The sequence below is a fragment of the Hyla sarda genome, chromosome 3 (assembly GCF_029499605.1).
Source record: "Hyla sarda isolate aHylSar1 chromosome 3, aHylSar1.hap1, whole genome shotgun sequence".
Taxonomy (NCBI): Eukaryota; Metazoa; Chordata; class Amphibia; order Anura; family Hylidae; genus Hyla; species Hyla sarda.
Genome location: NC_079191.1, coordinates 193,855,990 through 193,874,567, shown reverse-complemented (window position 1 = coordinate 193,874,567; position 18,578 = coordinate 193,855,990). Strand labels below are relative to the sequence as shown.

Sequence of the window (18,578 nt, the reverse complement as noted above, 5' to 3'; positions counted from 1 at the left end):
GGCAAGAGTACGGAATTGGATGGCGTACTCGCCAACAGAAGAATTACCCTGGACCAGGTTCAGCAGGGCAGTCTCAGCAGAAGAGGCTCGGGCAGGTTCCTCAAAGACACTTCGAATCTCCGTGAAGAAGGAGTGTACAGAGGCAGTGACAGGGTCATTGCGGTCCCAGAGCGGTGTGGACCATGACAGAGCTTTCCCAGACAGAAGGCTGACTACGAAAGCCACCTTAGACCTTTCAGTAGGAAACTGGTCCGACATCATCTCCAAGTGCAGGGAACATTGCGAAAGAAAGCCACGGCAAAACTTAGAGTCCCCATCAAATTTATCCGGCAAGGATAATCGAAGGCTGGAAGCGGCCACTCGCAGCGGGACTTCAGCGGGATCCATGGCCGGATCTACTGTCACGATTCGGCTGGCTGGAGGTGGATCCTCTGTGCCAGAGAGGGATTGGCGTGGACCGTGTTGGTGGACCGGTTCTAAGTTGCTACTGGTATTCACCAGAGGCCGCCGCAAAGCGGGATGGTCTTGCAGCGGCGGTAGCAACCAGGTCGTATCCACCAGCAACGGCTCAACCTCTCTGACTGCTGAAGATAAGCGCGGTACAAGGGAGTAGACAAGAGCAAGGTCGGACGTAGCAGAAGGTCAGGGCAGGCAGCAAGGATCGTAGTCAGGGGCAACGGCAGGATGTCTGGAACACAGGCTAGGAACACACAAGGGAACGCTTTCACTGGCACAATGGCAACAAGATCCGGCGAGGGAGTGCAGGGGAAGTGAGGTATAAGTAGGGAGTGCACAGGTGATAACACTGATTAGGCCTGCTGCGCCAATCAGTGGTGCAGTGGCCCTTTAAATTGCAGAGACCCGGCGCGCGCGCGCCCTAAGGAGCGGGGCCGCGCGCGCCGGGACAAGACAGACGGGGAACGGGTCAGGTTACGGGAGCCGGGATGCGCATCGCGATCGGGCGCCTCCTGCGTCGCGAATCGCATCCCGGCTGGGAGTGATATTGCAGGGCACCCGGTCAGCAGGTCTGACCGGGGCGCTGCGAATGAGAGGATGTTGCGAGCGCTCCGGGGAGGAGCGGGGACCCGGAGCGCTCGGCGTAACATATACGTTTAAAAATGTCATCTTCTGACCCCTATAACTTTTTTTTCCATGTACAGGGCGGTATGAGGACTCATTTTTTGCGCCGTGATCTGAAGTTTTTATCGGTATGATTTTTGTTTTGATCGGACTTTTTGATCACATTTTATTCATTTTTTAATGGTATAAAAAGTGACCAAAATACGCTTTTTTGGACTCTGGAATTTTTTTGCACGCATGTCATTGACCATGCGGTTTAATTAATTATATATTTTTATAGTTCACACATTTACGCACGCGGCGATACCACATATGTTTTTTTTTTTTATGGGAAAAGGGGGGTGATTCAAACTTTTATTAGGGAAGGGGTTATATGACCTTTATTAACACTTTTTTTTTACATTTTTTTTGCAGTGTTATAGGTCCCATAGGGACCTATAACACTGCACACACTGATCTCCTATGCTGATCACTGGCGTGTATTAACACGCCTGTGATCAGCATTATCGGCGCTTGACTGCTCCTGCCTGGATCTCAGGCACGGAGCAATCATTCGCCGATCGGACACCGAGGAGGCAGGTAAGGGCCCTCCCGGTGTCCGGTCAGCTGTTCGGGATGCCGCGATTTCACCGCGGCGGTCCCGAACAGCCCGACTTAGCAGCCGGGTCACTTTCAGTTTCACTTTAGAAGCGGCGGTCAGCTAAAGGGTTAATACCGCACATCGCCGCTATCGGCGATGTGTGGTATTAGCCGCGGGTCCCGGCCGTTGATGAGCGCCGGGACCGACGCGATATGATGCAGGATCGCGGCGCGGTCCCGCTTCACATCGCGGGAGCCGGCGCAGGACGTAAATATACGTCCTGCGTCGTTAAGGGGTTAATACCAACAATGTATAGTACGTTCAATAATAACCTTGAAATGTGCTAACTTCTTAAAGATAAAAAAAAATACTACTATCCCATTTGGTTCAATTCATAAACTGCAGGAAAAGTATAGCTGTTGGGATGTTTTTTATACTTGGTGGCATTGTCATAATTCTCTAATTATGGAGAAAAATAGGTAAATTCCTAGATACACCCTGTGGGTTCTCTATTATTTTACATGCATCATTAGCATTACTGAACATCAAGCAGGGATTGAGAATAGTCCTAAACTCACTCACTCCTTCTGTCCCTGCCTACTTGTGTACCCATTCTAAATAATGGGTCCACAACCACGAAGACAGTCCCTACCTAAATAAGTGAGGGACAGTCACAAGTCAAAATAATAAACTACAAAAACAGCTGGAGACACACAACTAACAAAAATACAACTAAACACACACAGAAAGCGAAGTCCAAACAAGCCGACTCTAAGTCAGGAGATTACGGAGTACAATAATGGAGAGCAAAAGAGAAGTCTAGAGACAAGCCAAAAGATCAGAGAACCAGATAAGACAAATATATCACAGAGAAATCTAACTACAGTATAAGAACTTTCACAGGCAAGGCATGAATGAAGGACGCTTCCTTATATGTGACTGTGATGCTAGCAGGAGGATCCTAATAGGCTCAGCAACCTGAACCTTACACAGAGGCATAGTCCCAGCAACCAGTGTAAACAACAGGGCTAGAAAGCATTAACCCTACGGGTTCTGACAAAGCCATTGATCACAGTACCCCCCTTTTAAGAGGGGCCACAGGACCCTCAAAAATTTGAGAGGGCCGAAGGACATACTTAACCACGGGTGGACCATTAATCTCCTCAATCATGTCCTCATCCCATATATCACACCATTCATTGGTGTCATCTAGTTCACAATTATCCTCCTCACATTTCTCAGACTCAGATTTCAGACGAACACTTTTAGCTGGCTTCTTAGGAGTCCCAGATGAAACATAAGTTGAAATAACAGGCATATCAATTTCCCCCAGAGTAAGATTGGCAGGTTTACATTTTTGGGAAACGGAAAATACCTGTGCGCCCAAGTGGCTGGCTTGATGACCACTTGGACGTGGACACTTGGCAGAGGTCCTGATGAAATGGGTATCTTCTGGACAATAGAAACACAGGCCAATGAGAAACCGGGACCTTTTACGCTTCTCTGGAGTAGATATGGAGCCAAGATGCATCGGTTCCTCCTCAGACACCAGTTGATGACTAAAAACAGTAGAGTCAGGCAAACAAGAAGAGACAGAGGAGGAAGAACATTCCCGTCTGCGTTCCAGCAGATTTCTATCCAACTGCACAGCTAAAGTCATTGCTTGATCTAGGGTGTCAGGAGAGGGGTAAGTTACTTGCATGTCCTTTAAAGTTTCAGATAACCCCAATATGAACTGGCAAACCAAGGCTGGGATGTTCCATTTTGAGGTCACACACCACTTCCTGAAGTCTGCACAGTACACCTTAACTGGTCTGCGTCCTTGCTTTAATGTACGCAACTGAGACTCAGCATATGCAGCTCGGTCAGGTTCTGTGTACAAAAGACCCAATCCCGCAAACAAAGAATCCACTGAGAATAACTCAGGGGCATCAGGATCAAGGAAAAAATACCCACTCTTGGGGCCCTCCTTGCAGAAGGGATATAATAATGCCTACTCTCTGGGCCTCAGTACCAGAAGAGTAAGGTCTCAAAAGAAAATATAACTTACAGCTCTCACAAAAGGTTTTAAACGTTTTCTGGTTTCCGGAAAAATGATCCGGGAGACTAACCTGTGGTTCCTAGGGAGCTGAAAGAGGAGAAGTAGGAACAGTAGTGTGAGATGATTTGAGCTCCAGGATGCTGGACAACAGTCTCTGAATCAGCTGCTCCTGATGTTCCAGCCTCTCAATCAAGTCCTGGGTTTATACTAGACTGGTATTGAGAATGGCTTATTCTGCTGTACCTTCTCAGCTAAATCCTGGACCAGCTGAGTGAGACCCTGCATTTGCTCCACCAAAGCAGACATAGCTTTAATAATGCTGGGAAAAGGGCAAATGCAGGTACATGTTAGACTTGTGAAAATGTCACGTTGGGCAGGGATTGAGTGCAGCCCTAAACTTACCCACTCCCTCTGTCCCTGCCTACTTGTGTACCCTTCCTAAATAACAGGTCCACAACCACAAAGACGGTCCCTATCTTAAATAAGTGAGGGACAGTCACAAGGAAAAATAAGAAACTACAAAAACTGATGAGGTAGGGGAAACAGCTGGAGACACACAACTAACAAAAATACAACTAAACACACACAGAAAGTGAAGTCCAAACAAGCCGAGTCTAAGCCAGGAGATAACAGAATACAATAACGGAGAGCAAAAGAGAAGTCTAGAGACAAGCCAAAAGATCAGAGAACCAGATAAGACAAATGCACTATATCACAGAGAATGCAAACTACAGTATAAGAACTTTCACAGGCAAGGCATGAATGAAGGAGGCTTCCCTACATGTGACTTTGATGCTAGCAGGAGGATCCTAATAGGCTCAGCAACTTGAACCACACCCAGACACAGAGGAGTAGTCCTAGCTACCAGTGTAAACAATAGGGCTAGAAAGCATTAACTCTATCACAGCACACTTGTTTTCGTATTTCCATAGAATGTTAATTCTCCATATTCTAACTGAATAGTGTTTTTATACACCATTTACATTATTCGCAAGACAGTTTTATTTTTTTTAAGCCAATAGAAAGTAATTTGAAAAAAGGTAAATTTGCCACTGTTATGGAAAAAATTGTGGTGGGGCTGATCCTAATGTGAAGATGTTGCTCACCTAAAGCTCTAAGCTCACTTACAGATCTATGTCTGTTATGTGGGCCTAACCTTGATAGGAACTGATCTAAATTACATATATTCATACATCCATTGATTTCCAGAGGATGTACTTCTCTTGAGCATTACAAAAATGATATCTTTATTACAAAGTAACCATGCCTGGAAGAAATAGGCTCCTCATTTAATGAAGGGTAAAATAGCAGGAAGAAAGAGAAAAATGCACCTGACAAGAGCAATATAACATGTATTTTAAAACATTATAGACAAATTTAGGTAATGTTGCAAGAGCTTGTTGTTTTCATTCTTAATAGTAGGGGTTTTCTTTATTAGGGGTTGACGTTTTAGGGTCTACTGAGCCAATAACCAGTATCCCATAGAGTTAGCTTCTCTAGTTACAATGGTTTCAAATTTACAACACTCCCATGGAAACAAATGAATTTTTCAACTTGACAGATCATTGTAATTGTAATCATCTTCACTCCAGCCTAAGGATTTGTCATGATTATTATGTCATCACTATATTAAATCCGATCTTCTGCATAGTAAGCGAAGTAAGACAAGTGTATCGATTTAATGTTAGATATTAAACATTTCTGTTGAAAATCTAAGCACTTATTATGATCATAGGCTATTAAAGAACATTATGAAGTATTTATTACTAGATTCAAGTATATGCAGATATATAAAAAACAAAGAACAGAGGAAGGCGCTATAGTGCTGTTAACCTTATAACTAAAGGTTTCTAGGGTGAGAATAAGGTAGAAGATGTTCACCTTAGTGTTGCCCTTCAGGTACAGTACTGTTAGAGGCTTTTTGGCATTGACCGGGTGCCTTTTTCCAGGGGGCTGGGAGCTGCTAAGTGTTGATACCAGGTCCGTACAGGAGCAGTGGGAAGCCTTGGAGATGCAGGTCAGGGAGTTTTGAAAGAAATTGATTTGACTTTAGGCAATACAATGCTCACCAGTATAAGCAATAATCACGTATCATGATCGTGATAGGAAGGTCAATATTTGACTTTTGACTGTAAGGGACTACACATTTCAAGAGGATAACTCCTCTTATCAGGTCCTCAGAGAACCTGACAAATAGATGAGTTGTTTTCTTGAAACGTATAGTCTCTGACAGTTATAAAATAAAATAGCGATCTTCCTATCACGATCGCAGAACGTGATTATTGCTTATACTGGTGCTACATTGCCTAAAGACGAATTTTAGAATAGATTCACGTATAAGCAGTGTTGATTTCTTGAGCAATGTATACATATTACAGTGTTGGTCTACTATCGAATTAAAGATTTTATGAAGGTGAAACAACAACGTGCCAAGGCATTTTATAGGGTGACGTTCTGCAGTTTCCAAAGTAAAGCTTGAGCGAAGTGTTTGCAGACTAATGTTATCCTTACAGACTTAATTAACACATTAGTAAGCCGAATGCATATTGATAGCTACAACATTAAAGTGAAGAAGCTCGGTTTCACAGTAAACATGTGACTACTCATTTATGTTTATGTGCTGTTTTCACAGGACTTGATGAATTTGAAACTTCTACTGCTCTGCCTGTCTATGCATCTGTTTGCCTGCTTTAAAATAAGCATAGTAATAAAATGGTAATATACATCACTAACAACAGAACTAATAACTGACACATAACAATAAAGTTTGTATTAAATTTGCCTTTTAATTTTTGCATGTTATATGTAGTGATGAGCGGCATTGCCCATATTCGAATTTGCGAAATTTCATGAATATATAGACGAATATTCGTCCTATATTCGCAAATTTCGCATATTCGTTATATTCGCAATATTCGTAGATTCGCATATGTGAATATTCGCATATTCACGTATTCGAGGAAGAAAACAGTGAGGGGGTGGGCAACTTTACTATTGGTTGCTATGGATGTTGTTGATAACCTCTGACAAGTGTATTTGCATAATATTAATTGGTCCACAAGTAAAAAACAATGAATATGGGAATATTCGAATATGCGCAAATGTGAATATTCGCATATGCTAATATGCGCAAATGAGCAGATGCGGGGAAAAAAGCAAAAATTCACAATATCGAATATATACCGAATATATTCGCAATATTCGCGAATTTGCGATCTTCGCAATGAAAATTCGAAATGTGAATATTCGAACCCAACACTAGTTATATATATTTTATGCACAGTCTGCATTAACTTCCACCACAAGTTATCCTTTTTAAACATGTTGGTGCACAGGGTTGAGACAAGAAAATTTGGTGCCCTAGCGCCCCTCCGCTAACAAAAATCAAACAAACATGACGATATAGCTATAAGCCAATTTTTTAAGGTCAGGAAGGTGACTTACATTTGATTGTCTATGGGCTTGATAAAGCCTAACTCAGTGGTTGTGATAAATGTGCAGATAAGCAAATACAAGTGTGCATAGGTAACTGTTGTTAATTCAGTCAGGAGGGTGACAGTAGACAGGCTACTTGTAGCAGGACTGTCTCCTCTCTGGGTAACCCTCACTGACTCTCACAATTGCAATCACATATGCAGTGTCTGTGGTTACTGATTGTAATAAGAAGAGGCGCTAGCAGGTGACACAGCGCATAAAAGGGGTACTCCCCTTCCTCAGCGTTCGGAACATTTTGTTCCAAACACTGAGTGCGGGTGCCGGGGCTCATAAAGTCATGGCCATGCCCCCTTGTGATGTCACGCCATGCCCACTCAATGCAAGACTATGGGAGGGATGTGACGGCCTCTTATCCTGGTTCTGTTTGGGCAGATATATTATTCCACACATAAATTTAAACAGAATAAAAGTATAAAAGCTGGCATGCCATGTATTTTTTTTTATACACAGTTTATGTCAGAATTCTGGTTCTTATTGGATTGTTAGTGTCCCTTATTATATAAACATTTCAGTGCCATTAGATTTTAGAACAAAAAATGTTTTACCTTTATAAATATGGAATAAAAGCCCCTAGACAACCTTAGAGAAGACCTGTCATCAGTCCAGAAAAACATTTTTATAACATTTTGTAACTTAGGTACCCTGGTTCCGTATGCTTAAAAAATTATTTGGAATTTGCTGTTTGTACCAAACACTTTCATATTTTTTCTATGAAACATACATTTTCTATAATCATCATCTTAGTATATATTGTTCTATACTGCTTAAAGCTATACCAAGATTGATGAAATATAAAGATATCTTTTATGGTTTACAAAATTTGTTTGACCTTTTGATTCCCTCAAGAGATTTGCATATTGGAAAATTAATTCAGGTCATTTTTAAATTGCTTCCATTTACACTTTTCAAGGATACTTTTAAGAACACATCTGTGCCTCCTTCTGTTGGATACATTGTGACAGAACTAGCTGAAGTAATTCTGTTCCAAAAAAAAACTTAAGAGTTTCTAGAAAATTTCATCACTTGGTTTAACGTGAAGAACTTACAACGTGGAAAAATAAAATATCACATAAGTCAGTTGAGAAATGATACTAACAGCAGAAGATTCTGTACTTCTGTAAATTACAAATTCTATTTTTAGGCACATTTAGAATATCTATTTGCACAAATTCTCTATTAGGGGGTCCCTGATAAGAATTTGATCACAGTCTTTCTGCTGTTACCCTACCACATTTCACTGTTACCAACACAAGCTCATGACTAGTGGTCATTCACTTAATCTGCAGTGAGGCTTTGCAAATAAAAAAATAATAATTTGGGGCTCTGTCACCAACATCCATGTCAGTAACTGCAAAGCTGCTGGTCTCAACACTGTCACTGATCACTATGCTGCAATGCACACAATGCTGGTGATAATAAGCCTCCCCTAATGTATGTTCTAATGCATTTTAAGATCACCTCTACAGTTTCTTCCATCAAAACCCATTTGGATTGCAGCTCCACTCATGTCATCTACCTTATCAAATGTGCCTGTGGAGTGCAACACATTGGAAGGACCACACAGACTCTGCACAAGCACTTAAAGAGGCACTGTCATTGTTAAAAACTTTTCATATATTGCAGGACTCATTATAATATGACATTTCTTTTAGCCAGAAAGACTAGTCTAGATTTTACAGCATACTGGATACCGACCGTAAAGCATACCGGTATACAGTATAGGAGATTTCTATTGTGTATGCAAAACTATAGATAAAGGATGTGTGGACTAGTGTTGCTCGCGAATATCGCATATTCATGAATTCGCGAATATTCGGGAATATAGCACTATATATTCACAATTACGAATATTAGTTTTTTTTTTGTTTTTTGTTTTTTCACAGTACACATCACAGTGATCATCCCTCTCTGCTTCCAGCTTGTGTGGTGTAAAGAAGGTTCTAATACTACTGTGTGAGACTGGCTTACGAATTTTCGCTTATGTAAATTTCTGCATATGTTAATTTTTCGCATATGCAAATTTTTGTTTATGCCGATTTTTGCATATGCGAATTTTCACATATGCGAAACTATAACACGAATATTACGAATATGCGAATTTAGCGAATATATGACGAATAGTCGTCCATATATTCGCGAAATATCACAAATTCGAATATGGCCCATGTCGCTCAACACTAGTGTGGACATGCTGGGAGCTGTAGTTTTAAAACAGCTGGAGGCAACACTGCTCTAACACAGTTATTTACAAACATTGCAGCAACTACAACTCCCAGCATGCTGAAATAGTCAAAGCTTCCTCGGACTCCTGAATGACAAAGAAGTTGATCAGACATTCAGGAGTCTGTGAAAGATGAATGACACACATAGTGACAGCTATGCTGATTAGCATCCAGCTTTACTAGAAGAAGATAAAACAGATAGAACATGTATTCATAAAAATGCTCTACTTTTATCAAAAAAATCCTTGCACTAATTTTATAAAGATCTATTCTTATATTTATACATTTTATCCTGTTATGAATTCACCATAATGTCTTCTGATTACTGCAGGCAAGCTCCAAGTATCCTCCTCTGACACATGACACAGCATAAAACCAGAGAGGAAAGGGTTACAGAGTAGAGAGTACTGATTGGCTGACTGCACAGGCTTGCTCCTGTGAGGGAGACAGAATGACACGCCCCCTCCAGCCTGCACAATGAAAAAGTAACTCACCAGCAGATAAATGCTTATATCTCTGGATATATAGGTCCGAGACACATAAAAATTATATGCACATGATCAGGATTGGGTCCTGAGTAACATATAATTTTTTTCTTTTTTTTGCACTATGACAGGTACGCTTTAAACGGTCATCGCTACAACTGCTCCGTGGGCCATCTTAAACAAAATGTGCCCCGACACTTAACAGAGAAACACAACAGAAACTTTTCCTGTATCCGATTGAACAAATCCCATTGGAGACAGACAACAGAGTATCAATGTTAAACAAAAGAGAAGCATTCTGGATCTTTAAAATGTGCTGTTTACATCAAGATTGTCTTAATGAGTGTATAGAGCTTTAAGCATTATGTCTTTTCCACCACTCACTGTCCTTTTAGCTCATACCCAATACCCAATACCCCTCTCCCCCTCATCATTTGCTTTTCCCCCTTCCCCACCCCTCCCCCTTTATCCGCACTATCCCCTCCTACTACACCCATCATTGCATCCTACATTACCCTCCATGACATAATTCTCTCACCCCATAATAGCTCTCCTTTAACCACCCTGTCATTTGCCCACTCCCTTAACATAGGAGCTCATATATACTTATCCACATTCCCATCCACCATTTTCCCTTATATTCCCGATTATTCCTTTTTTCCCATCACACTCCATTCATTCCAATTGCATTTCCATAAACATCCTCCATTTCCACATTCACTCTCTTTTCCCATATCATCACTTTAATCAAATCCCCATAATTAATTTATCAATAATTAATAACAATTCCACTCTAGCCCTACATTCCCACTGTTTATTTCATTTAACACACGCATGCTCTCTCTCTCTTGGAGAGCCTGCAGCGTATCTTATGCTAGTCGTCTAAACGCTGTTTAAAGGGGTACTCTGCTGCTCAGCGTTTTGAACAAACTGTAGGCGGCGTCCGGAGCTTGTGATGTAATAGACCCGCCCCCTAATGTGGTCACGCCCTGCCCTCTCAATGCAAGTCTGTGGGAGGAGGTGTGACGGCTGCGTAGAAATGGAAGCCCTAAAAAGCTGCAAAATTCCGTTTTTTTTTTTCATTTCACCCCACAAAAATCTTTCTTTTTTTTGTTTTGTTGCAGATTATGTCATAAAATAAGTGATGTCATTACAAATTGCAATTGGTGATGCAAAAAAACAGCCCTTATATGGGTCTGTAGGTGCCAAATTGAACGCGTTATGATTTTTAGGTGAGGAGGAAAAAACGAAAGTGCAAAAATAAAAATTGTCCTTAAGGTTGAAATCAAGCTGTTAATTTGATGGACATATTCCTTTTGATTTTACTTTATCTCATTCTTTTAGATTTGTACCACATAGTATCCAGAACAGAACTGTCTATATCTTTTGTTTATAGTACCGTTTTTGGACCTGAGGAAGGCACGAGTTAAGTGCAGAAAAGCGTAGTAATTTTCAAAATAAAATATACATTGTCCTGCACTGACCTGGATCTTCAATGTATCAAAGTTGTCAGTGCAGCGCCTCTTAGACCAATTTTTTGCTTGTACTTCCACTATATCGCTAGACAGGGCGGGTGCAAGGATTTTTGCCACCCTAGGCAAAGGGAATTTTGCTGTCCCTTGACCCCACCCATTGGCTCTGCCCTTTGACACGCCCTATCTTACTACTGGGGTGACACACTGTAACAAACCCACTCCTCATGTAATCACCTTACTACTGCAGTGACACACTGTAACAAACCTCCTCCTCATGTAATCTCCTTTCTACTGGGGCAACACACTGTAACAAACCTCCTCCTCATGTAATCGCCTTTCTTCTTGGGTTACATACTGTAACAAACCCCCTCCTCATGTGATCTTATTACTACTGGGTTACACACTGTAACAAACCTCCTCCTTATGTAATCACCTTACTACTGGGATGAAATGCTGTAACAAACCTCATGTAATCTCCTTACTACTGAGGTGACACTGTCACGATGCCGGCTGGCAGGAGGTGGATCCTCTGTGCCAGAGAGGGATTGGCGTGGACCGTGCTAGTGGACCGGTTCTAAGTCACTACTGGTTTTCACCAGAGCCCGCCGCAAAGCGGGATGGTCTTGCTGCGGCGGTAGTGACCAGGTCGTATCCACTAGCAACGGCTCAACCTCTCTGACTGCTGAAGATAGGCGCGGTACAAGGGAGTAGACAGAAGCAGGGTCGGACGTAGCAGAAGGTCGGGGCAGGCAGCAAGGATCGTAGTCAATAAGGTAATAGCAGGAGGTCAGGTACACAGTATGGACAAACACAGTAACGCTTTCACTAGGCACAAGGGCAACAAGATCCGGCAGGGAAGTGCAGGGACAGAGAGCAGATATAGGCTGGGAGCAGGTGGAAGCCAATTAAGCTAATTGGGCCAGGCACCAATCATTGGTGCACTGGCCCTTTAAGTCTCAGGGAGCTGGCGCGCGCGCGCCCTAGAGAGCGGAGCCGCGCGCGCCAGCACATGACAGCAGGGGACCGGGACGGGTAAGTGACCTGGGATGCGATTCGCGAGCGGGCGCGTCCCGCTGTGCGAATCGCATCCCCGACGGCCATGACAGTGCAGCGCTCCCGGTCAGCGGGACCGACCGGGGCGCTGCGGAGAGAGAGACGCCGTAAGCGCTCCGGGGAGGAGCGGGGACCCGGAGAGCTAGGCGTAACAGACACAATGTAACAACTTCCTCCTCGTGTAATCTTCTTTTTTTGGGTGACACACTGTAACAAACCTCCTACTCGTGTAATTACCATACTACTGAGGCGACATGCTGTAACAAACCTCCTCCTTATGTAATTACCCTACTACTGGGGTGACACACTGTAACAAACCTCCTCCTCATATAATTACCATACTACTGAGGTGACATGCTATAACAAACCTCCTCCTTATGTAATTACCATACTACTAGGGTGACACACTGTGACAAACTTACATAACCGTGCACTTACACATGCTGTAAGAATCTGCACACCTGGCTGGGAAGGTGCTTTGGATGAGTGGCAGGTGCTTCAGATGCAGGCAAGAGGGCACTCTAGGCAACTGCCTATTTTACCTACAGGCAGAACCAGACCTGTCGATAGACCTAGCAAACAATGCATGCTCTACTAGTGGCTGCCTTATGCATTACACTGGAGACTGACAGCCTGCCTCAGTGTTTTGCATGTTCTAATGGTAAAATGGATTTTAATATACATATGGGGAGGCTCACTGTCACTAGCACTGTGCGCGCTTAGCATAGCAATCAGTGACTGTGTGGGTACCAAAGCATGAGTAACCCTGCAGTTCCTGACACGGAAGTTGGTGGAAGCAAAGACACCTATTTTGGCTCTTATGGCCTGCAGCCAACATCTAAATATATAACTCAATGAGGGGAATTTATCACTGTATATAGAGCTTTTTTCTTTTGGTGTATTTTTTACGGCAAAATTTTTTTTTGCGCATTGTTTTTGCGCAAAATCTGATTTTGATTCTGAATTTTTCATGGCCATGTCTACGGTTAAATTTACCATAAAGCACTTTCTACTGTAGAATCGAATTTATTAACTTCATATTTTTTTATGCAAAAAAAAATGCGCAAAAGCACTTTTCTTGCGCAAATATACACCATCTCGGAGGACACGTACCAAAGTGTCTATTTTGGGACAGTAAGGACTGCTACTCCCATCATGGACAGACTCTGCCCATGATGGGAGTTATAGTCCAGGGGCTGAGGTGCGATCCCTATTTATTAACTGTAAAAGCCGGTGGTACATGCGGTTACACTGCGCTGCCCGCTGGCTTCTATATACACTATCATAATTTATAACCCCCGCCGCCGGAGCACAGGAGCTCTGATTGGTGAATAGCTATTGACCAATCAGAGCTCTCGTCTCCCTGCAGGGGGAGAGCACAAAAAAATGTACTAACCCATATTTCTTGTTTTTTCTTTTCTTCTCATTTCAGATACGTGAACGCGGAGGACTACATCAGATTCGGTGGACTGCGACAATGACCAGCGTTTTTTTTCCTTTTCAATAAAATCGTTAACGAGGGCTGTGGGGGAGTGTTTTTTTAAATAAAAAAATGTTTTCAATGTGTCGTGTTTTTTATTATTGAATTTTCAGGCTTAGTAGTGGAAGCCGTGTTATATACGAAATCAAGGCTTAGCGTTAGCCCCAAAATCAGCTAGCGCTAACCTCCAATTATTACCCTGGTACCCACCGCCACAGGGGTGCCGGGAAGAGCCAGTACCAAAAGGCCTGGAGCATCGAAAATGGCGCTCCTGGGCCTAGGCGGTAACAGGCTGGTGTTATTTAGGCTGGGGAGGGCCAGTAAGAATGGTCCTCGCCCACCCTGGTAACGTCAGGCTGTTGCTGCTTGGTTGGTGTCTGTCTGATACTGAAAATAGGGAGAACCCTATGCGTTTTTTTATTTTATAAATTAATAAATAAATAAAAAATTGTCTGGTTCCCTCATTTTTTCAGTATCAGCCAGATACCAACCAAGCAAAACAGCCTGACGTTACCATTGTGGGCGTGGACATTGTTACTGGCCCTCCCCAGTCTAAATAATGCCAGCCTGTTACCGCTTAGGCCCAGGAGCGCCATTTTTTATGCTACGGGCCTGTTGGTACTGGCTCATCCTGAAACCCCTGTGGCGGTGGATTCCGGGGTAATAATTGAGGGTTAGCACTAGCGAGCTTAGTAATGGATTCTGCCTACACAACGCCTTCCACTACTAAGCCTAAAAATTGAATTATAAAAAATTTTCATTTAAAAAAACACTCCCCCACAGCTCTCGCTCACCCTTTTATTGACATTTAAAAAAAACACTGTTCATCGTCGCAATCCACCAAATCTGACATAGTCCTCCGCATTCACGTATCTAAATTTAGAAGAAAAAAAACAACAACAAAAAGTTTAGTGAATTTTTTTGTTTCCACACTGACAAAACGCAGGAAAAAGCTGTGACTGTTTTTCTGGCGTTTTTGCTGATGGACAAAAAACCTCAATGGAATCCGACCTCAAAGCAATAAAATAAAATGCCTACATCCACTTTTCCTGTGAGGTAGAGAAGGAGTGCACGGTAGAGCGAGGGGGGGGGGGGGGGCGTTTCTATATTTGCACCAAATACTTATAAGGAGTATACAACCTTTGTAAATTCTGAGCAAGAGTGTAAATTAGACAAGCAGTGTAAAGGGGTAGATCTGTGTCTTCAATAGGCACCTAATGATAAATCTCCCCCAATGTGTGTATGTGTGTGTGTGTGTGTGTGTGTGTGTGTGTGTATGTTCCACAATTATGTCCAAATGGCTAAAGATATTAACATGAAACTTGGCACACATGTAACTTATATGTCAACAACAAACATAGGATCAGGGTTTATGTTTAAAGTCCCATACAAATCTATGGGAAATATATGTTATTATTTCAATAATACTTGGTCACATGTTACTTATATGTCCACTTAGGATAGTTAATTTAACCCTTAACTACCCCCATTTGTGAGGGTTTTTTGTTTAAAGTCCCATGCAAATCAATGGGAAATGTATGCATGTTCCCACATAACTTGTATGTATGTTCCCACATAACTTCCGTACGGCTGGAGATATTTCAATACCTGGTACACATATTAAGCGTCGGGATAGGAGGTTGGGACAGGAGGTCGAGATAGGAGGTCGAGATAGGAGGACGGTATAGGAGGTCGAGATAGGAGGATGGGATAGGAGGACTAGATAGGAGGTCGAGATAGGAGGACGGTATAGGAGGACGGGATAGGAGGACGAGATAGGAGGACGTGATAGCAGGACGGGAAAGGATGACAGGATAGGAGGTCGAGATAGGAGGACAGGATAGGAAGACGGGATAGGAAGATGGGAAAGGAGGTCGAGATAGGAGGTCGGGATGAGAGGTCGAGATAGGAGGTCAAGATAGGAGGTCGGGATAGGAGGTTGGGATAGGAGGACGGCATAGGAGAACGGAATATGAGGATAGGATAGGAGGTCGAAATAGGAGGTCGGGATAGGAGGATGGAATATGAGGACAGGATAGGAGGTCGGGATAGGAGGATGGAATATGAGGACGGGATAGGAGGACAGAATTTGAGGACAGGATGGGAGGTCGAGATAGGAGGTCGAAATAGGAGGTCGAGATATGAGGTCGAGATAGGAGGACAGGATAGGAGGTCAGGATATGAGGACGGGATATGAGGTCGGGATAGAAGGTTGAGATATGAGGACGGGATATGAGGACAGGATATGAGGTCAAGATAGGAGGATGGGTTAGGAGGTCGGGATAAGAGGACTGCATATGAGGTCTAGATAGGAGGTTGGGATATGAGGACAGGATAGGAGGTTGAGATAGGAGGTCGGGATAGGAGGAGGGAATATGAGGACAAGATATGAGGTCAAGATAGGAGGATGGCATAGGAGGTCGGGATATGAGGACGGGATATGAGGTCGAGATAGGTGGTCGTGATATGAGGACAGGTTAGGAGGTCGAAATATGAGGACAGGATACGGGGTTGGAATATGACAACAATATATGAGGATGGGATATGAAGTTAAAAGCTTCCTCCTTTGTTGATTTTCCTCACCAACAAGGATTAGGATAGAAAAACCGGGCAACGTCAGGTATTAAGCTAGTAAAAATCTAAATAACATCGAAATAAACATCTTAATCCCCTAAGAGTGTAATTTTTTTTTTGTGAAGTGATACGACAACTTTATTAAAACAATTCATTTTAAAAAATTGTATCGTGAATTTTCCTTTAATATTTTTAGTTTACTGCAATGAATGTCCTTGAACTGCAGAAACTAAATTTAATCTAGATAAGGTACATTTTTAGACAACTCCCAAAACTAAAAAACATAAAGCATCAATTATTTTCTCAATTGCATTGCATGCTTGTGCAGCTACTGTAACCATATTGACTACTGTCACCTGATGTGAGGCACCTGCCATTGTAAGGCAATATGATATTGCCTCCGCCAACCAGCTAATTTGTTTAGGTATTCTAATGTGTGCAATATTTTTTACTTAAGATATGAACGACAATAAAGGGAAAATTGACAGTTGTGCTCATATATAAATGCTTTCAAATAACAGGCTTTTCAGAGACCCACTTGTACAGTATCAAAGTCCTAGCATGCTCCACATTAGTACATGATCGCATTATATAGTACCCAATAACTCTTGATGTTTGTATGTCCTTCCCTGCAATCTGATGGATTTGTTTCTATCTCTGGGGCTTATTCAATTTTAGTTAGGCTGCATTCACACACTATTTGGGGCATATGGCAGGAGAATTTGAAAACCAGTCGCTGCCGAATCCTTGCTGTACCCATGTCGTACCTCATTTATTACAATAGGCTGGACTGAATCAGCAAGTGACTGTGGTCAGCTCATTTTTGTATTATCGTATATATTCGAGTATAAGCCGAGTTTTCAGCATGATTTTTCGTGCTGAAAACACCCCCCTCGGCTTATACTCGAATGAACTCTCCGCCTGTTCAGTGGTCTTCAACCTGAGGACCTCCAGATGTTTCAAAACTAAAACTCCCAGCATGCCCAGCAGCATGGCTGTCCGGGAATGCTGGGAGTGTAGTTTTGAAACATCTGGAGGTCCGCAGGTTGAAGACCACTGCTGCCTTCGTCATCATCCAGACCCCCCCCCCCCCCTTTAGTTTTCTACTCACCTGCCCTCGGTGGGAAGTTAGGGTGAGTTGGTCCGGGCCATCTATGCTGCAGGGACCGTCCGGTGGGGAGGGGTTGTCATTGCGGGCTGTCCATCTTCACCGGGGGTGCCCTCTTCTCCGGGCCCGGTTCTCACAGACTAGTGACGTTGCCTTGACGACGACGCACAGGGAAGTTTGTCCCTGCACATGAACATCCTTGTGCATCGTTGACAAGGCAACGTCACTAGTCCGGTGACGCTGACAGGCGGTGATGATGAAGGAGGGGATGGATGATGACAGGAGGTGATGATGACAGGCGGTGATGATGAAGGGGGGGATGATGACAGGGTAATGATGAAGGGGGATGATGACAGGCGGTGATGATGAAGGGTGGGTGATGATGAAGGGGGTGTTAATGACGGGGGTCTGGATGATGACAGGGGGATGATGTATTTTCCACCCTAGGCTTATAGTCGAGTCAATAACTTTTTCTGGGTTTTTGGGGTGAAATTAGGGGCCTCGGCTGATATTCGGGTCGGCTTATTCTCGAGTATGTGCGGTATATCCAGTTCTTTGCAGTACTGAAAACCACGGTCTGCTACATTTTTTTAGTCTGGCAAAACAAATGGATACTGTCCAAAAATAACCCGATCAGAGTGACTTGCTGACTATGCCTGACTCATTCAAATGAGTCAGGTACGTCACAGGTCCGGTAGGGATTCAGGGGAAACCAGTTTTCAAATATTCCTGCCGGAGCATGCTGCTATATGGCCCAAATGTGATGTAAATGCAGCCTTATCCTGTTTTCATTATTATGTTAGACATAAACAAAATAAATAAACATATAATACAGTTTAAGAATTATCGCTACTACTGTACCACTTGGGGAACAAACTATACCAACACCTGTATCACACATGTGAAAAAGTAAACTGCCCTATTGCACTTTCATCTTCAGTGAACAAAAATAGTTATTTGATCCTCTGATGATTTTGTATGTTTG

General features: G+C 42.9%; 1 long non-coding RNA gene across 1 annotated transcript in view; it reads right to left on the bottom strand.

Annotated features, from left to right (window-relative positions):
- The window catches only part of LOC130360692 (uncharacterized), a 77,147-nt gene extending 59,428 nt beyond the window's left edge, over positions 1-17,719 (bottom strand). Inside the window, exon 1 of the long non-coding RNA XR_008890761.1 lies at positions 17,597-17,719. This is a non-coding gene — a long non-coding RNA (uncharacterized LOC130360692). The remainder of the gene's footprint in view (positions 1-17,596) is intronic.
- Between the last annotated feature and the right edge of the window lie 859 nt (positions 17,720-18,578).